A 21,655-nucleotide genomic window follows, 5' to 3' on the forward strand; every position below is an offset into this window, starting at 1 on the left:
TCATCTCTGTCTTTACAGTCTCTAGGGCTATGAGCAGTGCAAAGGTAACGCAAGCAATCTTATCTAAGAATTCTGCAAATAAAGCCATTATAATTTTTGTGAGTAGTGTGTGTGTGGTTTAATATGGTGAAACTGAAGGTCCACACGGCAGAAAGCCAAAAGGCCTCACTCAGCAGGTGTGAATGTTGCCAGAATAAGCAATGTCCAAAATGACGCACTGAAAAACATCAACAACAGAGCAAGGTCAGTGTGTGTGTGTGTGTGTCTGTCTGTCTGTCTGTCTGTCTGTTCTTGTAATGAAAAGTTTTTTTACATTTTATCCCCTTTTCTCCCCAATTTTTGGAATGCCCAATTCCCACTACTTAGTAGGTCCTCATGGTGGCGTGGTTACTCACCTCAATCCGGGTGGCCGAGGACAAGTCTCAGTTGCCTCTGCTTCTGAAAAAGTCAATCTGCATATTTTATCACGTGGCTCGTTGTGAATGACACCACGGAGACTCAGCATGTGGAGGCTCATGCTACTCTCTGCGATCCATGCACAACTTACCAAGTGCCCCACTGAGAGTGAGAACCACTTAATCGTGACCACGAGGAGGTTACCCCATGTGACTCTACCCTCCCTATCAACCACGCCAATTTGGTTGCTTAGGAGACCTGGCTGGAGTCACTCAGCACACCCTGGATTTGAACTCGCGACTCCAGGGGTGGCAGTCAGCGTCAATACTCGCTGAGCTACCCAGGCAACCAGTTTGATACTCACTAGTCTACAGGGTTCTCCCATAGTCCTTTTCCACTGAAATGCCTGAGCTGGGCTGGTTCACACCCGGGACAATCTAGATCCTCTCACAAACGCATGCTCTCATGCTTTTCCCCTGACCTGAGATCTGCATGAGAACCGAACAGTGACGTAATGGGTTACGTGGCTACATGGTAGTTTTAGGTGACTACCTCACCTAGCCAAAACAATGGTTGTTGTAATGTTTGTGTATACAACTTACTCCTGTTTTTAGGGACATATTTAAATATACAGAGAAATGCAATCCAATGTTTTTACACTGCTTAGCTAGATTGCCAGAGACGACGTCTAAGCTCAAGCCGACAGGTAACATTATTACATTACTTTGTATGAACTTTTTAATGCGGCTTAACTTGCTAAGTACTTTAAACTGTAACAGTGGAATCATTATTAACATTGGTGTAGCAGATGGTTATATTTGGTGCTTTGCCAAAGCATATAATATTATATTTAGGACTTGATTGAGAATACCTTATCTTAATAGATAGCCGCGATCTCTGTAAATAAGTGGGTAGTCCCCGTACTGAACAAAACAATGCACAAAATAAGATGAGAAGCGTGTAAGGAAAGCTAACAAAGTTCCTAATTGAAATGGGTACCTCATAAATGACAAATTTGAAATGCTCTGTTCCATGCATCACACAAATAGTCCTCCTAACAACTTTCTACAACAATAGAGTTTGGGTTTATCATGTTGCTAATATTGTGTTGGTCTACAGACATAACAATATGTCATACACAAATATTGGGTGGATAAATGTTTTTTTTTTTTTTTTATCAATAACTTTTGGCTTTTGACCCGTTACTTTTCGATCTATTGAGGTGATGCTGCAGCACCATTGAGTGAATTGTCTGTGTGTGTTTTTTAATTAGTGAACATTACTATACTTACTGTATATTAGCTAAACAACGCTTAACAGTTTATAATGTTTTATGTGTGTTTTTTAATTAAAAATAATTAAAGTATTTTTACTAGTAATAAAAGGAACATTAATCAAACCTATTATTGAAACTTATCAAGTTACCATACCAGTAGTGTACTGTACATCATGCCAGCAAGAAACCCAGACATACAAGTTGTTAGTTTATATGAGACTATGATTACAACAGACCATAAAAGTTTTTATTTTTTAATGAAAATGATACAATACACAATTGGGGTATTTGCATTTTTTTTTCATTTATATATATATATATATATATATATATATATATATATATATATATATATATATATTTTTTTTTTTTTTTGGTGGGGGGTAACCCTAACCCTAAAAATTCAGTATGCCCACCTGTTCGGTCACTACTACACCACTGCTTGGATTTAATTTTTTCCATCACAGTTGTCTCTCTGCGAAGGATATGCAATGCTGCCTTAGAATTTGGAGGACCAATTTTACTTTGTATCATGATCAAACTCCCCTAGAAAAGAGAGAGAAAAATTGAGAGAGAGATGGAGAAAGAGATACAGAAGAACAGGAGACGACTTTACAAGAGCTATCAGACCAGGCCTGATTGTAGTAAACACTCTCACACGCAGACAAACACACACATGCACTGGGCTGTAAGTAAATGGCACAGTGTAGAAACAGAAGGCTTAATGAGGGAAAAATTGTTTTGTAAAGCAAAAGAGCCCAGCCTGAAGCTTTGAGCTGCCCCCAACTCTCTCTCTCTCTCTCTCTCTCTCTCTCTCAAACCTTCCCCCTAATCTCTGTCTCCACTACCACATACACTAAAACAAATGAAAAAAGAGAAAGTGAAAGAGAAAGAGAAAGAGGAGGAAACACAGTGTGGCCTGGGGTCAGATGGTCTCTGCTCCACTGTGCTATTTTGTATTCTTGCTCTGATTGGAGGTGCTCAAGTCAAGTCAAATCAGTTTTATTGAATAGTGCTTACCCAAAATACATATCGTTTCAAAGCAGCTTTACAGAATATTGATGTATTACTCTTAGTATACAAGCATAGTGAGAAAGCCAAAGGTGACAATTGCTACTGTTCAAACTGCAGGTTATTTGTGGACAGATCAAATTTTCTCTGTTCAGGCTGCAGTCACTTTTGCTAGCATGTCCACATTAGTTGTCATAGTAATGATGCAAATTTGCGTATGTTCACCATGCATGAGAGTTTATCAATGGACGTTTTTCATCAGGGCAGTATCCAAATATTAACATTCTTAACAGAAAATGTCTTTAAAAAACAGGGGAGGTGACATATGCAATATTTATTGCTGCTAATGTTCACAACTGTCCCGTTTTTTCCAGACACCCCATATTTTATCCCATATGGGACGCCTACTGTTCTGTAATTTAGCGGGTAGCGAAACGTCCCATATTGAAGGCTTTGTGTCCGGTATTGAAGCATACAGCAAGACTCTTGAAGGGAACTTGTCCTGTATTGAAGCCCTCAAAATGCTCAAGCGCCCGTATTTGCGTGAAACTTTCAACATTATCATGTTGTGGTGGCTCGCAGCCGGTGTGTGTTACAGCAACTTAGCACATCTCTTTGGGTGAGTAAAGCCAATGTCTGTATTATTTTAAAAGATGTTTTCACTGCTTTGTCTGCCCTGTAACATATACATGGCACATGGGCGCGTTCCTTTCTGAAGTGATAATCCCTATTCCCCTCATAGACTTTACCTTCCACTGTCGGAGGACTGAAAGATGTAATAAAATGTTCATTCTAAACTCACTTTTTAAGTTATTTTGTATTGAAAATTCTATTGTAATGATCCTAGAGTGTGGCCATCATTACTGTTTTCCCTTTGAAGAGCTCTGTGAAGGCATCATTTATGCCATTTGGAATGCAGTATATGTCTTCTAGACGCAAAACCTGGTGAAACAACCCATTACTCACAACGAATGATGAAGAAAACACATTAAATCTGATTTCAGAAACATATTTTTTTGTGTTTTTGTCCTGTTCAGACTACAATAACCTAAACAGATTTGAGTCAGATTGGTCAAAAAAGTCTATGTGAACATAGTTTTCAGGCACACATTTAAAAAATGTCCTTATTCCAAATATTATCTTGCCACATAGCATGAGTAATAGCTACTAGTCATGCATTTATTCTATAACAGATCAAATGATTTAAAATGTAAGTGAGATCATGATCAAATTGTAAAAATAATGGTTCAGTTAATTTTTGGAAAAGTTAAAAACAACAGATTTGTAACATGATGTCAATTACCACAGAAAATTGTTTTGACTCATTCATCAGTTTGTTTAAACAAATTTTTGTGCAAAAATGTAATTACAACGTAAGTCTATGTATGATAGTAAATCAGTAGCAAAACTCGAGATCTTGCATATTTGGATTTGAGAACTTGTACAATAAATATTTGTACTCACACCGATGTGAAAACTTGTAAAATAAAAATTTGAAGTTGAATGTTGCAATCTGCACTCACAGACAATAATTCAAAGCTGTGTTCTGAATTCACAATTGTAGACATATAGTCACAAATGTGTAAAATGACATTCAAATAAATGAAACTACAGACACAAACATGTATTACACATTAACTTTTGTACTTTAATTCATTTTCGCAGTACAACTACAAATTGGCACTTGCAACCTCTCAAATCTGGCACTGCAACTTAAAATCTTCACGCCTTGACTTTTGCAACTACTTTTGTGAAAAACCTGTAGTAAAACTCACTTGTGCACTTGTAAATACTGATGTGAGAGAGCAAGACCAGTATTTGGCAGGGGACAGGGCAATGAAGTCGATTTATTGGTTGATGCCTAGCCAATGAAATGGGACGTTGTTGTACACGATGACGTCTAGCCACAGCGCCAGCCCACGCCTGTTTGTAATGGCAAAGTGAAGGAGTTTCTTTACTGAGTAAAACCCGCAATAAAAAATGTATTCGTGAACTACTACACTCACAAATTTCTATTTCCCCATGAGTAAAATTCTTCTGGAACTCTATCATTAATAACATAAATTGGAGGAAAGCATGGTTGTTACCTTATAAATATTGCATGACTAATAAGATCAAAGCAGTGCATTTTAAAATCTTGCACAAAATCGACCCTTGTAACCTACTTGTATCTAAGTATTCTGATGTAAATAACTCATGTACCTTTTGTGGGAACAATAGTGAAAGTCTTGATCATATGTTTTTCTTTTGTGATCTTGTATCTGCTTTTTGGCATGATCTGAGTCTCCACTGTTTAAGTTAAAGTTAAAATATGATTTTTGTGTCAAAGACATTACATTTTATTTTGAAAACTAAAACAGATCTCTGGAAAACACTGTCGATTTTTTATTTATTTATATACACAAACAGACATTTCTTTAAAAAAAAACTACCTATATTTGCAGAACTCATGCTGGAAATCAAGTGCTTAATAAATGTTAAGAGATATATTAGCGATAAAAAATTATTTATTTTCTTGCTTGTTATGATGAGAACTTTCCTACCTCCTGAGTGATGTGAATTATTTTTCTTCTCCTTTTTATTTCCCTTTTTTCTTTTACTTTAAGTGATGCAGGTGTACAAGTGATCTAAATTATTTTGCTACAAATACGCAAGTCTACATTGATACTCCTTTATTGCACTTTTTCATTGTAATCTTTTTTCTTCAATAAACAAAAAATTATTAATTATTTTTTTAATAACTAATTAAATAGTATTAAAAAAACGTTTTGTAAAACTCCCACACTTATCAATATGCTTTCCTTCACTGATATACTAACGTATATGATGAAGAATACTTTCCACTCAACAATGTAAAGTTTTACCAGGTATCCAAGTATTGTACAGGTAATTGTCCATTAGTGTAATGTCTAAATAACTAACATTCATTATTCTTTTAGCTGAAGCAAGTTTGCTAATGATGATCAATAATTAAGGGATAAAATAATAATTAATTTTAAATAATTAAAATAAACCAAGGTGATCAGGGCCCCAATATGAAACGGTCTTTTATTATCACACTGAATGAGGTTCATTTTAAGATAATGACTGGCTGACTGTACATTTTCCCTTAATTATTGATAATCATCAGCAAACTTGCTTCAGCTAAAAGAATAATGAATTATGTTGGTTATTTAGACATCAAAGGCAGAAATGTGAATCTTATAATTGTATAAAAACACTAACATCAATTCTTCTGTTAAAACCCATGTATTATTTGAGCTGTAAAGTTGTTTAAATTGTAATTTTTAGTCATTTTAGGGTTTTAGGGTTTGTTGACATACCATCGTCAATGAAGTTGTAAAATTTGCTATAACTTTACACAGAAATGGTTAGTAAGCGATGTTATCACGCTAAAATCATGTTTACACGCATACTGTTTATGTCTTGTGGCTATACTTTTGAAACAGTAAGTATTTTAATGTTCAAAAATTGGCTCCCATTCACTTACGTTGTAAGTGCCTCATTGTAACCCAGAATTTAACTTTTTTTTATTTTGTCATTAAACTTTTTTAATTGATTCCATATTCATATTTAAACAAACAGCACAAAAATACATGAAATCAACTTTTATTAATTATGTGCACCCCCAGCCACCCACCTGTCACCCAACATACATCCCATTGGTCAAACATTGAATAACAAAAGACACACATATAAACAGACAGTCCAAAGAAAATACTCGATGATATAACAAAAAACATATAAAATTAACCAACATAAAAGAAAAAGAAAAGGGGTTCCATGTATTAATTTTAATCAAAATTGTCCCTCTCCACTGCTCCTCCATGGCAACCTTCTAGGAAGGCCAAATAAGTGCCCCACTTCTTCCCATAAGCACCCAAACTCTTCAAAAGCCGCCACTCTGCCCAACCAGCCGACTTCCATCCCCTAAGAATTACCTGCCTGCTTCACTATATTTTAACGTCTAGCTGGATAAGGGAAATTGGACGGTAACTCTTGCACTCACTTGGATCTTTGTCCTTTTTATAAATCAGACTGATCCAAGTTTCCTTGCCTTGTCCCCCGACTCAAAGTATGACTGTCTTGCCCTGAATAGTCAAAACTCCACCTTCCGTAACAAAATAGTATCATATCTGTATTTCAATCGGGTCAACTGCCTGAGGCCATTAGACGACATTCAACGCTTCAGCTCTACCTCGGCACTTTTAATATTTCCTTCCAATTCCATGAGTTCTTGTGCTTTGGATTTTTTGGTGAATGCGGCATACTGTATGATCCGGCCCCTGAGAACCACCTTAAGTGCCTCCCAAGCCACGCACACAGAGGATACTGAGGCCCAGTTGGTCTCCATATAGACACTGATTTCAGCCTTTAACATTTGTTGGAATCTATTCTACAGTAAATCTGATGGACTGATGAAACAAATGAATAGTCCCTCCCAGATGGGTTCAAAAGTCTCCAAATATCTGTAAGACAAAGATTTTTACATATCCTGTGAAGCATCAACGTTGCTCTAGGGGGCTTGCACATTTTTGCTTCACTATGATCAAGGACTGAGTCCAACAAAAGATTAAAGTCTCCTCCCAATATTATATCATGAGGGGTGCCAGTGGTTTGCAACATCCCTTCAAGATCTATAAACAGCCCTGATCATCAACGTTAGGTGCATAAATATTAGCCAAAATAAGACTTTGTCCCTGAATTTCAGCTAAAACAATAATGACTCTTTCTAATTTATCTTTACTCTGTTTGAGACATTTGAATTGTAGATGTTTACTTATCAGTGTAATGACTCCCCTGCTCTTACTTGAACCAGCACTATAAAAAAAATGCCCACCCCATATTTTTCCAAATTTTTCAGTTTCCTGTGGAGAAAGGTGCGTTTCTTGAAGAAACACTATATCGTATTTATTATGCTTAGGAAGAGAAATAACCTTCCTTCTTTTTATGGGGTGCCCCAACCAATCCACTCATATTAACATTGGACATTTTGACAAATAAGAATAAATAGATAGTGTGTCAAAGACGAGATTATAAAGACCACATTCCAACATTAGTGCAACAGTCAAACCCCGAACATCCCATAGGAAAAAAAAACAGAAAAAAGAAAAACGTGCGCATTAACCCCGCACACGACAGCTCCAACTGGCGTCCATCCCTCTAAATTCAAACAGTCCATGCATGCCTATGACAGCCCCCGCGACAAACTTGCCATTGGATTACTCAAGTCTGGTGTTTCTATACACATTTTGTGAGACAGAATTACACAGCAAAAGATAATCTACAAAACAAACTCCAGCCAATAGGCAGATGTAAAAGATGAGGCGAGAAGCAGTTTCCCTTCTTAAGGTGAGGCTTTATTTTTCCTCTTCACCACACCACTTTCCAGTTTTCCTTTTAAGCACTAAGCTAAATCCTATCACACTGATTTCACAAATAAACTAACAATCCTTGCTCTGGCTCGGCTCTGTCGTGTCCAGTCTCTCTCTCTCGTCTGAGTGCTGCGTGGCCCTATTTATGCCGCTCTCCCTGTGCTCACTGAAATTAGAGACAGGTGTTAGACATAATTTAGCTCATGTGTAAGCGCCCTTACCGCTTTCTCTCTCTCCGGAGAGATGCTTGAACACGCCCCTGCTGCCACAGCAGAATAAACACAAAGAGTGTGTAGCTTCATCCATAAAACTGTCCTAAAGGTGTGATACTCTACAAAATAAACTCCAGCCACTAGGCAGAACCAGCACAAAAAGAACGCGCAGATTCTTCAAACAGTCAAGCGAATGTTCAGTGAGCCGGTCCACTCGGCTGCAACATGAGTGCAAGCAAATGACTTACTCACTCCAATGACTTTGCAAGAAATACTCCACAAAATAAACTCCAGCCGATAGGCGGAATAAGCACAAAGAGTGTGTAGATTCATCCACAAAACCTTCCCGAAGATGTGTTGCTCTACAAAATAAACTCCAGCCACTAGGCAGAACCAGCACAAAAAGAGCGTGCAGAATCTTCAAAGAGTCAAGCGAATGTTCGGTGAGCCGGTCCACACGGCTACAATGTGAGTACAACAAGATGACTTACTCACTCCATTGACTTTATGAAGGACATCGCTTGCTGTGGGCATGTGAATGTTTTACGGCCATCCTTAGCATCTATTCTCAATTTGGCCGGAAATATCAGTGCAAAAGCGACCTTCTGTTGATGTAAAAGTTTCTTGCATTCCTTGAATCGATCATGTTTCTCTCTTGTCGAGTTCGCAAAGTCTTGGAACAAGAAAATGCTGTGGTTCTTCCAAGAAAGCCTTCCTTTAATCCTTGCCTCGCGTAACACAAGATCTTTATCGGATGATCTCAGAAATTTACCCAGAATTGATCGGGGCCTGTCTCCTTCCGTGGATCGCCGAGCCGGAACCCTGTGAGCTCACTCGATTTCCAGCTTATGGCCTGCTATGTTGAGCAGACTCAGAGAGAGCCCCTCCAGGAATTCCACCATATCCTGTCCCTCCAGTCCCTCCAGGACTCCCACAATATGTTATTACGTTATTCTGCCAGCTACGGTTTTCCATGTCCTCCAACTTCTCCCAGACACACTCCAAATCCACCTTGGTCACTAGCAGATTAACAGATAATTCCCTCTCTGATGACTCCAGATAATCTATATGTTTCTCAACATTCCCCACTCTTGTAACCACATCAGTAAACTTCGCCTCCATGGCAGTGATCGATCGACGTATCACAGCAAGATCCTCCAAGTCAGCAATGACCTTCATAAGCATTGCCGACATGTTCAGTATCTCTCGCCGCATTTCCCGCACTTCCCCGACTAAATCAACTCCCACGCTTGCGGCCTGCTCGTGGGTGTCAGCTTGAGCATGTAAGTGTCTTTTAATGTCTCCAGAGCCCAAGGATATTAAGTTCTTTGACATGTTGTCCTCCTAGAACAGTTATGGAACAGAGTGTATCGAATCTCACCGGTTTATGTCATAAAAGGTATTAAAACTAGCAAAGTGCGCAGAGCTCACCGTTCACACGTCCGATCCTCGCATGGCATCACGTGACTGCCTCAGAATTTAGTTTTTTTTAAAGAAAAGGAGGAGCAAGTCAAAATGAATTTTTGTGGTAATCAAAATGATGCCACAAATGCTGTCGATTGAGCTTAATTTGTATTAAACCCAGAATAATTCTTTAATCTGAAATATTTAAATTTGGGTACTAGGGTACAGAGTTGCTTTACCACACTGGCCTGCAGTGGTAAGCTATAAAGCTGAGCAGGATATCCTCTCTGCTGTGTGTGTGTGTGTGCGTGTGTGTGTGTGAGAGAGAGAGTCGGTTTGGGTGGTTTTCGAGGACATTTTTTAGGTTACAAACTGGTAATTACAAGGGTATTATACTATAAATGTGGTTTATGAGGACAATTCTAGTGCCTCCATAATTCAAATCGCTTAAAAAACCTACTAAACAATGTTTTGTTTTTTTTAATGTAAAAATGCAGAAAGTTTTTTGTGAGGGTTAGGTTTAGGGGTAGAGTTAGGATTAGAGGATAGAATCTATAGATCGTACAGTATAAAAATCATTATGTCTGTGGAGAGTCCTCATAAGGATAGCTACACCAACATGTGTGTGTGTGTGTGTGTCTGTAAGGAGGCAGAACACAGCACACCAGCTTCACTGAGTAGAAGTCATGTAAGTTGCAAGTTGATTGATTTTAGATGTCATCTGTTTACAAATTGTCCATAGCCACTACTAAATTGATGTTTTGTTGCCGTCTTGTTTTGTCTCTGTGAAATCCACTATTGATATGATAAGTTTGAGGCTGTGGGGAAAATTACTCACAGCAGCAGGACGTGTGGGTGATGTGGGTGATAGCTTGGCATAACTCTAATTTACAGCCAACACACTTTCACGTACACACAATAGAAGTTGATGGGAAGTCCAATCATGATAGAAAAACAAATGAACATTAGTGTGTGTGTTATGAGGTGACACTGGGTAGAATTATATCTGAATAGCCACTGAGTGTCTGAAGCTAAAGATCTGTCTTATCCCTGCACATGGAATCAGCACTTGTTACCATAGCAACACACTGGAACGCGTGGGATAGGAATATTTTCAGAGTCGCTGAAATCAGGCACATAAAAATCAAACAGAGCTTGGATGAGGATGTGTATGTGTGGTTTGGGATCAGAGCAGGTTTGTATGAGAAATTCAATCTGATCCACTGGACCATAGCGACCAGACAGTTTATTTACTGCCAAAGAGCCAAAGCATCACACAACATTAACATCACAGCATGGTGAGAGTCACATGCAGTTCACCGCCACATGGATGTAAATCTATTGCTGTTTCACCAGGACTGCTGGATTAAAGATGTAATGTGTAATTTTTTTCCATGATAAAATTATTTCTCATATCCTATCTTAATATGCAGTTAACTACAGTTGAAGTCAGAAGTTTACATACACCTTAGCCAAATACATTTAAACTCAGTTTTTCACAATTCCTGACATTTAATCATAGAAAACATTCCCTGTCTTAGGTCAGTTAGGATCACTACTTTATTTTAATAATGTGTAATGTCAGAATAATAGTAAAGAGAATGATTTATTTCAGCTTTTATTTCTTTCATCACATTCCCAGTGGGTCAGAAGTTTACATACACTTTGTTATTATTTGGCTGCATTGCCTTTAAATTGTTTAACTTGTGTCAAACGTTTTGGGTAGCCGTCCACAAGCTTCTCACAATAAGTTGCTGGAATTTTGGCCCATTCCTCAAGACAGAACTGATGTAACTGAGTCAGGTTTGTAGACTTCCTTGCTCGCACACGCTTTTCAAATCTGCCCACATATTTACTATCAGACTGAGGTCAGGGTTTTGTGATGGCCACTCCAATACCTTGACTTTGTCGTCCTTAAGCCATTTTTCCACAACTTTGGAGGTATGCTTGGGGTCATTGTCCATTTGGAAGACCCATTTGTGACTAAGCTTTAACTTCCTGGCTGATGTCTTGAGATTTTACTTCAAAATATCCACATAATTTTCCTTCCTCATGATGCCATCTATTTTGTGAAATATATCATTCCCTCCTGCAGCAAAGCATCCCCACAACATGATGCTGCCACCCCCATGCTTCACAGTTGGGATGGTGTTCTTCGGCTTGCAAGCTTCACTCTTTTTCCTCCAAACATAACGATGGTCATTATGGCCAAACAGTTAAATTTTTGTTTCATCAGACCAGAGGACATTTCTCCAAAAAGTAAGATCTTTGTCCCAATGTGCACTTGCAAACTGTAGTCTGGCTTTTGTATGGCAGTTTTGGAGCAGTGGCTTCTTCCTTGCTGAGCAGCCTTTCAGGTTATGTTGATATAGGACTCGTTTTACTGTGGATCTAGATACTTGTCTACCTGTTTCCTCCAGCATCTTCACAAGGTCCTTTGCTGTTGTTCTGGGATTGATTTGCACTTTTCACACCAAACTACGTTCATCTCTAGGAGACAGAATGCGTCTCCTTCCTGAGCAGTATGATGGCTGCGTGGTCCCATGGTGTTTACACTTGCGAACTATTGTTTGTACAGATGAACGTGGTACATTTAGGTGTTTGGAAATTGCTCCTAAGGATGAACCAGACTTGTGGAGGTCCACAATTTGTTTTCTGAGGTCTTGGCTGATTTCTTTTGATTTTTTTTTTTTACATGATGTCAAGCAAAGAGACACTGAGTTTGAAGGTAGGCCTTAAAATCCACAGGTACACCTCCAACTGACTCCAACTATCCTGCCTAAATGCTTGACATAATTTTCTGGAATTTTCCAAGCTGCTTAAAGGCACAGTTAACTTAGTGTATGTAAACTTCTGACCCACTGGAATTGTGATATAGATTGAAAGTGAAACAATCTGTCTGTAAACAATTGCTGGAAAAATTACTTATGTCATGCACAAAGTAGATATGCTAAATGACTTGCCAAAACTATAGTTTGCTAATATGAAATCTGTGGATTGGTTAAAAAATGAGTTTTAATGACTTCCACCTAAGTGTATTTAAACTTCTGACTTCAGCTGTATAAGTAAGCCATTTGTAGAATGATTTCATCTAAAAGTGTAACACTGTGGCTCTGTGACGCTATGAAAACATTCATCCGTTTGTTTGAGCAGCCTGTAAAGCCCCAAACATCATCATTGGCTCAACCAATGGCACGAGTTTGGGGTGGGAGTCGTGGGACTATCTGACTGTACAACCAATGGACGACAGGGGAGTTTACTGGAATCTCTTTGAAAACAGTAATTATTTTTGCGATTCCTCTTGGTGACACTAGTGCCGCAGAAATTACACACTTAAGCTTTATGGCCCAATGCTCTATCACACAGATTCAGGCGGACAGTGATGATATTATGGAATAGTCATACTAAACTTCCACTCTCTTTCATTCAAGAGCATGAGAATATGCAAGCATACAGATACCAAGCTCAAGTTCTGTGAATTCTGATGTGCACATTTGTGAAGCTGTAATGAGGCAGACGTGGAATGAAGATCTAAATGCAGCTTTTAATGGAAACCAAAAATAAAGTAACTCAGAATAGAATGAAACAAAAACACGGGAAACAAAGCACAGAACATGACAACACATGTAAAGATTGACAAAGAAACCAGGGGAAACAAGGGCTTAAATACATATGGGCAAACAAGGAAATGAGGAACACCTGGGGAAAACAATCAGGGAAAAACGAATCATAAAATGAAACTACAAAGGGACTACAAATTAACAGGAAACAGGAACTAAACATGAATTTCAACATAAGTCAACACAAAAACAGGGAATATGTGACAGCGCCCCCTTTTTAAGGAGCGGATTCCAGACACTCCAAAAAAACAAATTGTCCATGGAGTGTGGGGGAAAACAGATAGTTCAGGGGGGCACAAGGGGTAAACAGGCAGTTCAGGGGGGCACAAGGGGCAAGGGGAGCAGAGGAACAAGGCAGAGTCTGGGAGGTTTGAAACCAAGGCGGAGCAGGAGGGATGGAGAGCCAGAGCGACACTGCAGGCTTGGAGGACCAAGTAGACCAGAGCGGATCAGGCGGGCGGCCAGGAGGCCAGGGAGACCAGAGCAGATCAGGTGGACGGCCAGGAGACCAGAGCAGATCAGGCGGGCAGCCAGGAGGCCAGGGAGACCAGAGCAGATCAGGGGTCAGGAACACGGGCGGAGACTCGGGAACCACCTCCGGGGTCGGGAACACGGGCGGAGACTCGGGAACGACCTCCGGGGTCGGGAACATGGGCGGAGACTCGGGAACGACCTCCGGGGTCAGGAACACGGGCGGAGACTTGGGAACGACATAAGTGGTGGATAATTTAACTTGGAAACAAGAGCCGTGGGAGGCTGGGTTGTGGTATGGCGTGGAATATACTTAAACTTGGTGGTGATATGGCATGGAGCAGGCTGAGGTTTGGCTGAGACATGGTATGGAGCAGGCTGAGGCATTGCTGTGACATGACATGGAACAGGCTGAGGTGTGGAAGACTCGGAAATTGGAACCGGGGTTGAGAGAGGAGGTTCCTCTGAAGCGAATGTCTCTAAAATTAACTCCACATATTCCTTCCACGTGTAATCACCGGTCTCCGGCAATTCCCTCCACTTGTGACCTAGGAGACCGATCTGATACAAGGACTTCAAGTGGGAATCGGTAAATCCCGTGTATCTGGCAACGGTGCTAAACAGACGAGAGTATTCTCTAACTGGAAAGTTTGCTCGGCTCAACTGGACAAAGCACGCTGCTAGATCCATTTCGGATGGTCAGACTTTCTGTAACGAGGAATGAGGATCTAAATGCAGCTTTTAATGGAAACCAAAAATAAACAAAGTAACTAAACAAGAATTTCAACATAAAAGTCAACACAAAAACAGGGAATATGTGACAGAAGCGAAGAGACGTTTGAAAAATAAAGGATCTAAACTTTACAGATTAACCTCTTGACTGAAAATTAAACATAGAGGAAACTCTTAATTTGGCAGTTTCACACCTATATTTAAAATAATTAAATTAAGAAGTGAAGCAGTATGGAAAATAGAAGGTTCAACATTTTAATATTTGTTCAAAACAGAAGTGCCAAAGCATGACATCATTTCATAATTTATGGGTGAGCAAATGATGCCATTATTTTAAATTTGGGGTGAACTATTCTGTGAAATTTTTGTTTTCTCGCCGACAGTTAAAACTGTTGGTCAGGCCACTATGTGGCAATTAAAACATTGACAATTTTACAGATTATTTTCTCTGTTTCTTCAAATTATCTTCTTTGTTTCTACTGACGATAAAGTGGACCAATAAGATTCAAACAACAGTGAACAGTGAAGTTACAGTAGAATTAAACAGCATCTTTATTAGTAAAGAGTAATCCACTGATAATCCTCAAATCATGGTGTCGTATAGTGTGTTAGGAGTGATTAACTGCTCAGAGCAATATAGAGAAAGATCTCACTGCCACACACCCGCACAGGAGACCTCAGGAGATCTTCTGCTCTGTGGTCAGAGGCCCGGCACGCAGTGTGTGTGTGTGTGTGTGTGTGTGTGTGTGTGTGTGTGTGTAACAGCGTAATCCCAATATGACCCTCCAGAAGCACTGTGTATAAAGCAACAATTTCATTCTCCGGGACTGTGTAGCAGGTCTCCTGTGTGTGTGTGTGTGTGTGTGTGTGTGTGTGTGTGTGTGTGTGTGTGATGCATTCCTGGAGGAAAGTAAACACACTTCAGAACATGAAAAAGATTTTATACATTATTCCAAATACACCCTTGAGATGGTGGAGTGCTGACTGAGAGGACAACACACACACACAGTCTCTTTCACTCACACTCTCAGCATGGAGTCAATGCCAGCATGAAAAAGTATGTACTAAAAAATACAGTAGAACAGAGATGATAGGAGAAAAACACTCTCTTACACAGCCTGTGTTCCTCAGAAAACCCACACAGAGGAAGGCTGGAGAATGAGGAATGCTTCCATTCCTTCAATTACACATTTCTTCTTTCATTCTCTTCTTGCTCTTACTTTCTCTTTTCAGCTATGAAACATCAGATCAGATTCTCAGCTGAGTGTTTGAAAAGTCAAATGCAGATTCATAGGTTTAAAATGATTTGACTGGTTGATCCTCATTCAGCACTGCTTATCAAAGACTATCAGTGTGCCATATGTCTTTTGGGGCGGCGGTTACTGGTCACTGGATGCAACATCACACAAAAACAATATTGTTTTTTTGTTGTTGTTGTTGTTGTTGTTTAATATATATTTTTTGGCTACCAATGCCATTGTAGAAATGTGCTATTCGCAGTCAGCCATGATTAATTTAATTCTGAGCAAATGCAACTGATAATATGGTGGTTAAAGGGATAAAATGAGTGGTATTCAGTTGGTCATGTGACCTAAACCTGGCGGCCCCCATGAGGCAGCCCAGTTCCATGTAAAATAGAAAAGCTTTTATGCTACTGATATGACTATATTCATCATCTCAGTTGAGTGTAAATTATTTAAACATATTTTTCAAAACTAGTATTTATTTTTTTAGGGGTAAAACTTTTTTAAAGAGTAAAAACCTACTGAGTGCACCTTTAAAAAATATATGGTGTTTTTCCCAGACATTAACTGTTTGTCGGGTGTCAGATCTCAATATCTGTCAAAAAAATGATCTTGCATAATCTTATGGAAAGAGAACTCCTAGGCCAGGTGAGTACGTGATTTCTCTGTTGTTCACATAAGATTAACTCTTGGTTATTTGGGGCTGAATTAATGTATTGAGTGGGTGGAGGATTCCTATTAAACTCAAATCAGTATGTCAGAGCCATTTGGAAGCATAGTGGATCCCATCACACAGATGGTGGGTTTGAATCTCAGTCATAATATGATCAGGTCAGACCTCTCATGAAACTTAACTTGCAGTGTTTCAGGGTGGTGAGCCAATCATGGGTAACCTCCTTTCCACCGCCTCAGAGGTGTTCCCATGGCAATGAGATGCCTGTGGGTTGCAGGCTCATACGATCATGTTGATCTCAGCAAGCATTAAAGTCCCTTTTTGGCACCTGTAAGCGAAGCAAATAGCTGTCTTAAATTTACTCAGAACTTTTTACATGGATAGTTCACACAAAAATGACAATTTGTCATTTACTCACTCTTATTCCGTTGTTCCTTGGAACGAAAGAGGAGAAATTTTGAAAGAATTTTCAAGGAACGCTGCTCTTATTTTTTTCCATACAATGAAAGTAAATGGGGACTGACATAGTAACATTCTGTCTAACATCGCCTTTTGTGTTTCATGGAAGAAAGAAAGTCATACAGGTTTGGAACACTCACATCTGGGTGAGTAATCGCACAACAATACGCTGATAACTACCAAAAATCAGCTTATTTACAAATCTGATAACGCAAGAAAAAGGTGTTTACATGAGACTTGAATGTAAAAAGGCACAATAATTGTCCACACTGGATAAGCTGGTAAGAGGTGTTTACCTCTTTTATGTTTACTGCCTTTTATGCAAAATCGTGGTAATGGGGAAAAATCTACCAGATTCTATCGCTTTTTGCTTAAACCGCTTATGACCGTACCCGATAATAGAAACACGTTTAAGGTTTTTACATGACCTTACATGTTGTCAAGCTTTTTAAGCATAATTGGTGCAAGACTGTGCATGTCAACACGATCATTGACAGAATTGTTTTTTTATTTTCTTTGGTGCACTACCCCTTTAACTGTAACCCCTCAAGAACATACCGGTAGTTGTATACGAGTAACAAGTTGGATGTAAAATGTGGGGAAAAGCAAGTTATGGAAACTTTCCTCATCGCACTTCCTCTCTTTCCCCTCTCATATATCACACCTCAGCTAGCATACCAGAATCCTCAGCGAATCCGTTCATACGCAACTGTTGACAACTGCTGCTGAGAGGACTATTGAACATCAGACTATTGAACAGACTACACACATTTACACACAAGGCCCATGAAAACACAGGTTAATTAACATACTAATGAGGACTTCGAGCTAATGAATTGCGTGTATTCATTAGAGAAAGAAATTGGAGTCAGCCAATCAGCTCTGTGAGTGTCTATGCATATTTATGTATTTGTTGTACTAACACATTTTGTTGTACACATGCACAAAAGGAGACGAGTTAGAGGGAGCACAAATATCACGCCACTGTAAAACAAAATCAAGCTGAATACCAGACGAAAGCACAAAAACTCCAGACAACTCCAGAGCCAGCAAGTTTGCCGCCAGCAGCAATATCTGTTTCCCAGAGTCCTGAAGCTCTCTGGCCTGCTGAAAAAGAGGTGTTAGAAGTCTTTCAGGGGTAACAGGAGACAGGGCAAACTAAAGACACCCACAAACACGAGATGAGCTCCTGCCGCCCCCATCCTATTTTAAGAAATGCCCAGTGGGGCGACACCAGACAGTGTTATAAACAGTGTGTAGGAGAGTGTGGCAGGTGTCAGCTGTCCTAAATTAATCACCTATCTCAGCAAAGGCTCCTTTACCTGTTCAGAGAGGAACCACAAGAACATCAGAAACAAGCAACATATAACTAAATCAAAATAACTTGCCCAAATCCCATCTGACCATCTTTACAAAAAACAAAAAACTAAAACAAAAAACACACACATTTACCATCATAAGACTGTTAGACAGAAAATACCAAATCTACCAAGTAAAGGATACTGATATTGTGTCAACCCAACTAAAATGTTTTGCTTCCCAGAAAAGAGTTTTAAGGTTCTTTTTTTTTTTCTTTTTTTTGGTTAGCACTGTTTCCTTTAGGTTGTGTATAACAGTTCCCCTGACATTCCCTTAGAGGGATAGTTCACCCAAAAATTAAAATTCTCTAATCATTTACTCACACCCTCATGCCATCCCAGATGTGTATGACTTTCTTTTTTCTGCTGAACACAAATTAAGATTTTTAGAAGAATATTTCAGCTATGTTGGTTTACAATGCAGGTGAATGGTGGCCAGAACTTTGAAGCTCCAAAAAGCACATAAAGGCTGCATAAAAGTAATTCATAAGACTCCAGTGGTTAAATCCATGTCTTCAGAAGTGACATGATAGGAGTGGCTGCAAAACAGATCAATATTTAAGTCATGTTTTACTATAAATCTCCACTTTCACTTTTAAATCCTTTTGTTTTGTTAGCAATTCACACTCTTTGTGCATATCACCACCTACTAGGCAGGAAGAAGAACTTATAGTAAAATAGGGACTTAAATATTGATCTGTTTCTCACCCACAACAATCATATCGCTTCAGAAGACATGGATTTAACCAATGGAGTCGTATGGATTACTTTTATGCTGCCTTTATATGCATTTTGGAGCTTCAAGGTTCTGGTAACCATTCACTGGTATTGTATGGACCTACAGGGCCGAGATATTCTGTAGAAGATAGAAAGTCATACACATCTGGGATGGCATGAGGGTGAGTAAATGATGAGAGAATTTTCAATTTTAGGTGAACTATCCCTCCAAATTCTGGGGACCTTTCTGCAACCAAACCGCAACATTACATTGATAATCAGTCTACAAGCCATGTCTTGCTTTAATTCTAGTATATGTTCTTTATAAGTTCTTTTTTAGGTTGTCACACAGAAACATCTCTGCAACGTTATGAGAATGTTAGTTTGTGGTTATAAGACCCCAAAAAAATAAACGTTTCTAGAATGTTACAAGCTGGTTCCTAAAAAATAACCAAATGGGAACCATGCATTGGCGTCAATTTCCATCTATGCCCGAGCGTCCAGTGTTTCGGCAGGGCCAAAGGGTCGTTCAGATACGTATGTATAGAAACGCAAGTGATAGGCAGGATCAAGAGAAACACACATCCTCCGTTAAACAGCAAAAAAAAAAAAAAAAAAAAACCTAATCGCGCTAATCGCAGCCTCTGATCATAAATGATCTCACCCCCGCCCCGACTGTCACTTCTCTTGATAAATGAATCATACATCAGTCTCACACGACATCAGCATCAACTAAATTCAGATCAAATTGTTTGACATAAAAAATAAATAAATAAATACATAAAAATTAAGACATCGCTTTGCATCATTATCGTCATTTTTGTAATCATTATAATGATGAATTCAGCACTGGCAGTGATTATTCTCCGTATTATTGTGGAAATGATCGGAGACCTGTGACGCAAATTTGGAGACATCCACGGTAATTTCAAAGTGCTGGTCACATCCATTCCACTCAGAGCAGCGTCAAACATTTACCGATTCCAACTATCCCTAAATAAAGCCGGTGGCGCCTCAAACTGCACTAATTATCGCTGACTAACCAATAGAGACGCACAAACGCATTGAACGGAAGGTACGTACCTGTGATCTGAGCAAGAGAGGACCGCTTTCCTCCTAAGCGATGAAATATTCCAGCCAGGCAGGTTCCCTCGGATGTCTTTGAGGATTTTATTTCCTGAGCGTCTCACTGGCTCTCCGTTAAGCGTGCAGCAGGCTGCTCTTCGGTCGCAGAAATACCTCAGGGCCGCTTTCGCCCTCCTCGCTCGCACACACACACACACGCGAAACGGTGCCTGGCCAGTTCCGGCAGATCGATGGAACCGGCGAAGTGATGCCTCTTTCCCTCGCCGGGTCTGATGGATGCGCCGGTCACCGGGGGCTGTCAGCGCGCGCTCAGATCGAAGCGCCGTTGAAAAATGGAATACCGGAATCCATGTGAGCGTTTTTTTCCGCGAGCCCCGAGCAACAGCGGCGAACGCTCGCGCCCCCTCCTCTCGCGCTCTCTCTCTCTCTATCACTCCAACCGTCTTATAGCGCAGGAGGAAAGAAGTTGGAGTTCTCACAACCGAATGGGCCTCGTTTCATTTCATGACCAAGCATCCCGATTTAGCAGAAACCGTTACGGAATCCTCTGTGTTTCCAGCATCTGCAGATTTCATCCGCGCGCATCACACAGCGCGAGCAAACCCGCTTTCTTGATTATATAGTAGAGACTCTCCGCGCGCAAGGATGGCATCATGAAAGGGGGATTTTGAGATGTCCAAATATTGAGAATTAAAGTCGTCTCGCAAATTCGCTATTCTCCCCTCTCTATCACCGCCTCCCTTCTCCAGATTTCGCCTTGGAAACACACCCTCCTCCGAACACACGCGGACACAAGCGTCTACGTCATCGCATCAGCTGGGACCGAGAAGATACACCATAATTCATGTGCATGTAATATCACATCTGCGCGCGTGGAATCCGGATGATGCGCGATGCTGTTTAAATACCACGTATGACCATATATGGTTTGATTGTTTGAATCAGGAGGTCAAAAAATATCTCTTTATGGACCATAGAAAGCATAACGACTATACAGTGCTGCATACATGCTGTGAAGGACTGAATAGTGTTGTCCTTCAGCCTATAACTGTTCACATAAATCATACACATTTCGAGGAGTAGCATAATCCTAATCTCATTTAATAGCACATTCTGCATGCACAGATATTACATATTTGTCAAGAGAGACATAAAAAACCTTCGAGGTTCAAGCCGTGGTGGGGTGCACCTGTTAAACATGGTGTTTCTGAGAGAATCCTGGCTGCATTCTCTCTCCTTCTTCAATGTCACAGCTTTTCACCAGTTCAAAGAAAATTGAACAGAATTTTCTTTTAACTGGTGAAAAGCTGCAACTTTAAAATCATCATGGATTTAGAATTGACCCTATTTAGACATTCCTAAACTTAGTGTAAACGATTCATTAGTGCATTAGTAATCTTTACGAAAAATCACCAAGCACTCATTTTCTCCCTTGCATTCCAAATGGCACAAATTATGCCTTTGGAGGGCACTTTGATAGTGATAGTGATACTGTAAGATCGTTTACAACAGAATTTCCAATAAAAAGGATTTAAAAAGTGAGTTCCTAATGAATGTTATTTTTGAGCCACACACCTTTCTGCCCTCAAAAGCTCTCACTGTGAATGGTAAAGTCTTCGAA

General features: G+C 39.7%; 1 protein-coding gene across 1 annotated transcript in view; it reads right to left on the minus strand.

The window, feature by feature from the left end:
* Positions 1-20,388, minus strand: part of LOC127413886 (sodium/calcium exchanger 3-like) — a 70,503-nt gene extending 50,115 nt beyond the window's left edge. The window contains exon 1 of the mRNA XM_051651435.1: positions 20,032-20,388. The gene's annotated coding sequence lies outside the window, so the exon portion shown is untranslated. The remainder of the gene's footprint in view (positions 1-20,031) is intronic.
* Between the last annotated feature and the right edge of the window lie 1,267 nt (positions 20,389-21,655).

This window comes from Myxocyprinus asiaticus, chromosome 23 (genome assembly GCF_019703515.2).
Source record: "Myxocyprinus asiaticus isolate MX2 ecotype Aquarium Trade chromosome 23, UBuf_Myxa_2, whole genome shotgun sequence".
Lineage (NCBI taxonomy): Eukaryota > Metazoa > Chordata > Actinopteri > Cypriniformes > Catostomidae > Myxocyprinus > Myxocyprinus asiaticus.